Source organism: Chenopodium album, chromosome 8, assembly GCF_948465745.1.
Source record: "Chenopodium album chromosome 8, dcCheAlbu1.1, whole genome shotgun sequence".
NCBI classification, from domain to species: domain Eukaryota; kingdom Viridiplantae; phylum Streptophyta; class Magnoliopsida; order Caryophyllales; family Amaranthaceae; genus Chenopodium; species Chenopodium album.
Window position 1 is genome coordinate 43,599,502 of NC_137841.1, and position 7,809 is coordinate 43,607,310.

Below are 7,809 nucleotides of genomic sequence, written 5' to 3' on the forward strand. Positions count from 1 at the left end.
TTGAGCACAAGCTTAGTTTGGGGGAATTTGACGAGTGACATATATGTCACTCTTAAGGAGTAGTTTTAGAGTCATTTTCTGGCTCGGTTTCTCTTATTTTCCCTTTTATTCTTTTATTTTCTCTTTAATAAAGTTTCTTTTTTATTTTGGTATTTTCGGCGTGTTTTAGTTTTTTTGGTTGATTTTATTAGTTTTTGTTTTATTTCTCTTATTTTTATTATTTATTTCTATTTTAGTTATTATATTTTATGTCCCAATTCTCTCCTCGGTTTTCTTTGTGTGTGTAGGTTTGCGTTTGGATTGAGGTTTGAGTGTCAACTTATTCATGTTCAAGGTTCAAAGCTCAAGTGTAGTACTCTTAACCAAACTTCTCCTACACTCCAGTGTGCTGCCCAGTGTGCCCACCTACTAAACTTATTTATGTCCCAATTCTCTTTAAGTTGTTGTTTTGTGCTGCCAGTGTGCCCACATTAGTGGAAAAAACTTTATTTGTAACACCTCATTTGTAACGGACATAACAAAATCCGTTACGAAAAGATTATTCGTAACGGGCAATATACCTGATCGATACAAATAACAACTATTTGTAACGGGTAAAATAATGCCCGTTACGAATGTACATTTAATTGTAACGGGCAAATAAAGCCTGTTACGGATAATCATATAATTGTATCCCGCAAAATATTGCCCGATACAATACATAGCCTGTGAGTTTTAGGGTTTCAATACTTTAGCCGCCAGACTTTCACTTTCTCTCTCATTTCAGTTCTATATCTATCTTGCTTTCTCTCTCCTCACTCAAGTCTCCTCCCTCAAGTCTCCTCCCTTCGGTTTTCTAAGGATTTCAAGGTGGTTTTGTTCAATTTTACTTGATTATGTTACTGATTCGTAACAACAACGAGAAGAATTTCTTTTTATTCTTCTCTGAGGTATGATATATTTAATTTATTTTTTAATTATCAAATGAAATTGAGATTTTGCTTGTGAAGTTTTTTTCAATTTTTTAATAAATTTTGTTGGATCTTGAAGATCTGATTTGATATGATGAATTATGAGGACTGGATAGGTACCTCCGGTACTACAACAATGGTGTCGCTGAGTTTTTCAGCTTCTACTATTGCTCTCATGGCTTCGTTTCTACCTACACCTTCATCTTCAAACGTATCAACTTCTACGTCGTCGTTCTGCAAGCAGTCGTCGTCTTCGCTGAGTTTTGTGCTCCTGATGAAGAGAAGATGACTCCTCGCTCTCCTCTTGATTTTCCAATCGTATGTCCTCTTTCTTTCTCTATACTTGATTAATTTATGAATTGTGGGTAATTAGTTTATAATTCTAGGGTTTGTATTTCGAATTTATTTCATCATGGAACATTTAATTTGTTGTAATTTCTTCAATTGTGGTATTTCTCCTAAAAATACTCATGGGATTGACACGTGGGAAGGGGATAGTTATATGAGAGTGAACTACGGTGAATTTGAAGCACATGGATGCAAGTAGCCAGGCAGAGCTAGTCATTATTAAAATGAAGATGTAATTATCATCTTACACATTATTACTTACGAAGGATGAGTTTCATAGGCCAATTGCTTTCATAAGGGCTGTGACTGTATACATCAACAAAATAGAGCTCTCACTAACATTCCATCTGTACACAATTACTGATTTCATATGGTTGTTTACACCTGTGCATTTTGAATTTATGATATACTAGATAGCATAAAGCTTTGTTCTGATGTCTACGATAGAAGCATAAAATTTATGTCCCTATGATTAAAGCATAAATTATGATATAATGTTTCTGCATTTTTTTAATATATGCCCACCTTTATCCTCTTGCATAGACAGGTAATTATACTCTGCTTTGTCTTTTGTTAACCTTGTGAGGTACCAGAGTTCTAGTACTAATCATTTGTATTGTGTATGTTTCTGACAGAGTAGTTGGTATTCATGCTATAGAAGCCCCAGTTCTTCACCCAGTAAGTAGTGTGACTGAAGTTCAAGACCAATGCATTCAATATCTTTATTGCCTACTCTGATTGAAAATTCTGATTTCAATTTAGGTGTCTGAAGGGCTCAGCAACTTCGTTGTGGCATGGATCTTCATGTTTACTCCTCTACTATACACTGATTTTAAGAATGGTAGATACAAGGGATCCCTGGATGCGTTATGGGGCCTTCAGATGTTCCTGACAAACAGTAAGGTCTACTGATAACTCTTTTGCTTAGTCTAAAAAATCTTGCCTGATTCTGCTCTGCTGTTCTGATGAAGTTGAATAAACTTCTTCTCGTTTAATGGTAGTCAAAAGTTAAACCTTGAAAGAGTTCATTAAAAAAGTACATTAGAAAATCTGGAGCTATATAACAAAATCACTCACCTTGGAAATGTAATCATAGTATGACATGTAAACATCAACCCACAATGTCAATACTTCTAACTATGCGCATTTTGTATTTGTGTTTGTTTTTTGGTTAGATTGCTGTTTGGAGCTGTGATTATGATTTTGTACCTGAATTCACGGTGTTTCGACGTTTTTGTAGTTGCAATTGAGGAAATTCCGAGCTCAAGATGGGACTTTTTGATGGGCTCCCTGTCCCATCTGATAAAGCTGTAAGTATTCAACATTTTATTGAGCTGGATTTTTTTTTTCCTGGTTTTGAATGTAGGTTTTCATTTTTATTGTTCATGTTTTATGTGATGAAAGCTACTATGGAGTATTTTGTATTGGGAATGCTTTGGACACTTTGTATTACTTACTAGTAAAATGTTACCATATAACTATATAAGCTACTAGTTCTTACCGACCTGTTTGTAACATAGAATTAATTTTTCTTGAGCTAGTAGGGTTGTAAATTTGGAACGTAGTACTGATGTTCATGGATTTGTGGAAGACATGATTTAATGTTACTATGAGTTAATATGCCAAATTTGTTACGTGTATATACGTTTTGGTTCAATGGTTTTGCAGCATTTGAGAGAGGACCTAGCACGAATAGATGAAAGCTGGGCTACAGCGCGATTTGATTCATTGCCTCCTGTGGTTCGCTTGTTGACTGCAAAAGATTAATTACAAGCTCTGAAGGAGCAGAGTGAGGTTATCGAGGATGTTGTTGATGAAGTTGTACATACCTATCACAGTGGCTTCAACAGAGCAATTCAAAATTATTCCCAAGTACCGCTATTAGTTTCAAGTTTGAAATTACTGAAACAATCTGACATTGAATGCTAAAAAGTAGATACTGGATATATAAGTCTAGGATTTATTATCAGCATGAGTCAACTGTGAATTGGAAAGATGTTCAATTGCCATGTCGAGATTCTTTTTGAAAAGCTAAAGTGAGCTTTTGTTGATTGTCCCAACATTATGAAGTGAATTAAAATTTTACTAAATTTGGTGGGTTTAGCTAGGGAAAATGGGTGTAACTGAGTAAGTGTGTAACTAATCAAAGTCTAGTTAGCTATGCAAGTGTGTTTTTAGAGGATATCAAAATATCTTCTCTGGCCCACTTAAAAAATTGTTTTATTATTACTTGTGAATTGGCTGGATTGGATTAGATAAGGTTAGATTAGATACTCAAGACACCACTACTACTTTGTTCTTCTTCCAAAATATTACTTGTGAATTGGCTGAATTGGATTGGTAGTCTATTTCATAGATGTATGTCTTCATGCATATAATTTCACTTTCGTACATGCAGATTGATTGATGTTACTCCTTAGTGGAACAAATTAATTGTTTATCTTAACTTTGTATTTATAGCTGCATCGGAGTTTAATTATCTTAATGTAGCCGTGTTATGCTCTCATTTTTGCTGCATCAGTCTTGTGGTTCCTAAAGACATTGTATTTATACATAAACTTGGAAAGTTACGTCTCCATTGTTTATGCAGGGATCGATTATTTTCACCAAACACCTGACAAGGAATGGTTTCAAACAAATGCAGTGCTGCGAGTTAGTCTGGGAAATTTTCTATTTTTCACCATTTAAGTTGTTCTGATGATTGGTGTGAAGAACCAAAAGGATCCTCGTGATAGCTTGCATCATGGTGGATGGATGGTGAAAATAATGTGTTGGTGTCTGCTTGTACTATTGATGTTTTTTCTTCCCAATGAAATCATCAGTCTCTATAGTATGAGCCTATATATTTTTCTATGATTTCCCCTATCAACTGCTTTTTTTTTTTTTCTTTTGTTTTTTTTTTTTTGTTTTAGTTTCTTTCTCATAGTTTTCCCCTCCCCCTCCCTTTCTTGTTTAAGCTCTTCAGTTTTTGTTTTTGTTTCCCCTTCCCCACCTTTGTTTAAGCTCTTTAGATTTCCCATACTCTTTGTCTCTCAATGTTACTTTGAGTTCTTTTTTGTGTTAATAATTTGATGTTGTCTGTATTTGTGATTTTGATTTTTTGTTTCATTAATTAGGTGAGAAGGAAAAAAGATTAGGGACTTTTTTATGCTGCAACTGCTACTGTTATTGTTGTTGCTGCCGCTTATGTTGCTGCTGATTTGTTGTTATTGTTGCTCTAGGATGCTATGGTTACTGGCTTACTGCTGGTGTTTAATCTATAATAATATTTTTTTTTTTATCATTAACCTTTTACAATATTATGAGTTTTTAAGTAGTTTTTGAGATGTAAAATAAATTTGGTGTATATGACATGTTTGATAATATATATTTGTGCCCTGAAAATAATTATTTGGATTTGGTGGGAAATATTGTACTTGATATGAGTGAAGGGATAAGAAATTGGGGTATTTGTAACTGGTACATATATTGTGCCCGTTACAAATACCCCTAATTTTTTTACTTTTCTACACATTATTTGTAACGGGCACAATGAATGTTCGTTACAAATACCCATCTATTTGTAACGGGCAAGAAGAGTGTCCGTTACAAATAAGTAGTTATTCGTAATGGGCAGATGAAATGACCGTTACAAATTATTTGTAACGGGCAGTGCCCGTTACAAATAACCTTTCCCATCCGTAACGGCCGCATACGTAACGCTTGTTGCCCGTTACGGATAGGTGGTTTTTGCCCGTTACGAAAGACCTTTTTTCCACTAGTGCCACCTTCTAACCTGCACCCCACTCCCTCATATCCTACACTCCACCTACCCCGCAACACCAGCCACACTTCTCCCCTGCTCCATCCTTAACAAGGTAAAGTCGTATCCCCTAATCAAAAATAATTACCTAAGTCCTCTAACTAAAGTAGATAGGGAAGTAGGGTCGAACTCCACAGGGAAACAGGTCTTTTTACTCCTAATTAATTATTATAATCTAGATTATCTAAGTAACCAATATTTTTGTGAATTAAATCTAAACTACGGAGAATAAAGTCGAAAGGAATAGAGTAGGGAGAAAATCAAATATTAAGAGACCTAGGGCATAGGTTCACTAATAAACAATATTCCAGGGCAATTCATAATAAGCAATCATCAAGCATTGGTTAATCAGATTATAAAGGGCTTTCGCTACGTATTATAATCACAGAGTTAATTTACCGGTATTAAATCTCATTTGTCGAATCTCGACTTAACCATTTATAAATTAATCCGCCTATTGAAACTAAGCCTAAATACCAATTCTCATCTGTCGAATCTCGAATTAATATTGCTAAACTCATACAATTAAATCTGGCCAAACCTAATTGCATAGCATTAAATCAATCAATAGGAAATCAACCAAGCATTGATAATTAACAATCACAAAATTACCCCTTCATATCATTTATTAGATCCCCATAAACCCTAGAAATTAAACTACTCACAAATCATCATGACTAAACTAATCAAATAAATAAATAAAAGCATAATCAAGGAAGCAAATAAAATAACTGAAATTAAAGGGGAAGAAATTGTTACCAAAAAGTAATCTGGAATTAATGGAAGAATTAAGAACAAAAGTTGAGAGAGAATTTAAGAGAGAGAAAAATACTAAGTAGAGGGAGAAAGTCTAAGAAATAAGGTAATCTAAAAATCCGTACAAAAATCATACTTTAACGTTTTTCTAAAACAAAAGTTAAGGCTAAACTAATCAGGTCTCTTAAAAACGCGCGCCCGATCGGGCGCACCTTTTTCTTCGCGTTCCTTCCCATCACCGTTGCCCGATCGTGCTAGAGGCTCGCACGATCGGACGCGCTATAGCACGCACAACACCTTGGTCTTGCCGCGCCCGATCGTGCTAGAGGTTGCCCGATCGGGCGATTGCTTCTCCTTGAGGCTTGGACTTCGATTGGGATTGATTTCTCGGCCTAATACAAATTTCCTCCTCGGGTCTTGAATACTTGGTCCAAATGCCTTGGGATCCCAATTACTGAGCCCTTAATCACCGGCTCTCACCGATCCTGGGCTCCAAAAGTGGTCGTGTCCTTCTAGCTTCCGTAGTTGATCCATAAAGCCCAGGAAAATGCTCCAAGAGTGCAATTTCCTGTAAAATACAACTAAAACTACGAAAACACTAGAAAACACAAATTAGTAATAAAAGTGGCCCGAAAGAGCCAAAAACACTACTAATAACGACTAAGGGATGGGGGTAAAACATTATATAAAATGGACATATCAATCCTGTAATCCCCCGTATTTTTAAATATTTTATAAATAAAATTTTATTTTATTTATAATATTTATTTGTACTTTTCCGGAATTTAATTACAAAAGTTTCAAATTATTAATATTGGTCAAAAATTATTTTAGCACAAACTATTTTATGAACCTATGTTCTACAATTCATGATCATACAAACAAAGCCTAGTCCATTTCATTTACCTAATTGGCCCAATAATTTTATGAGGCCCAATCTTCTTACTTACCCTACAACATTCTCTCCTATAAATACCCCATTAATCCCCAAAAATTTCCCACACAAAAAGGTTAGTCTTATTTTCTCTCTCCTTTGTTTTATTAATTTGTATAATTATAATTATTGATTTATGGATTTTGATTTTATTGTTTGAAAGTAATTTAATTAGTATCAAGTTGTATTTTGATGACTAAACTTTATAATTTCAGATTTTATAAGTATCATAATTTTCAGATTTTGTAAATTTTATAACCTAGGGTTTTTAATTATTGAAAATCATGATTTTAGGGTTTTTATAAACAATTGATTTAGGGCTTTTATAGTAATGATGTTTTGAAAATTTGGTGATTATAACTAATGATTAGTTTAACTTAATTCCAGATTATTTTGAACATGTAAATTCGTGTTTTAATTTTTTAGATTTTCGTTCGTTAATATTAATCGCGTTTTAATCCCGATCAGATTCTGAACTCATCCGATTTTGATGAAAAAGTAGCGTTTTCCATGTGGAAACAACGTTTTAAGAAAGCCTCACTACCTTTGGTAATGTTCACCACCCTCTCGTGGCCAAATTCAGCCTCTAAATATGATTTTCGGGCAGTTTTTGATTTTAACGAAGTTTTTTTTATACTTAAAATATTATCCTTGACTTTGATTAATAAAATTAATTATGTTTAAAGTTAATTAAACATAAATATATGTTTTTATTGAAGTTTTAAGTGTTGGAAATAGTTTCTAAGTACTACTTTTAATATTTTATAAAGAGGGTTTAATCACCCATTAAAAAGGGAGATTTTTAGGGGTTTTTATATAATTTTCAGATTTTTATTAGACTTTGAACTTGTTGTAATTTCATGTATAAGAGTGTATTTTAAGGTTTTTATGAAGAAAATTTAAAGAACTATATATAAGCCTTTAATTTTAACTTAAGGGAAGGTTTTAAAGTGTTGTTTGATTTGGATTTTGAAGGTTTTAAAGTAAGTTAGTATTGCTGTAAATTTGATTGATTGGAT

General features: G+C 33.7%; 1 long non-coding RNA gene across 10 annotated transcripts; it reads left to right on the forward strand.

Moving 5' to 3' along the window:
* Positions 1-748: 748 nt before the first annotated feature.
* On the forward strand, positions 749-4,663 carry LOC145556070 (uncharacterized). 10 transcript variants are annotated; one of them, XR_014091713.1, is made up of 6 exons: positions 749-929; positions 1,030-1,268; positions 1,934-1,976; positions 2,061-2,201; positions 2,539-2,608; positions 2,967-4,663. It is a non-coding gene; the product is annotated as an uncharacterized LOC145556070 (long non-coding RNA). The 10 variants fall into 10 exon arrangements; XR_014091718.1 differs by having other exon boundaries at positions 3,889-4,663; XR_014091715.1 differs by having other exon boundaries at positions 2,061-2,196; positions 2,539-4,128; positions 4,415-4,663.
* The last annotated feature ends 3,146 nt before the right edge of the window (positions 4,664-7,809 follow it).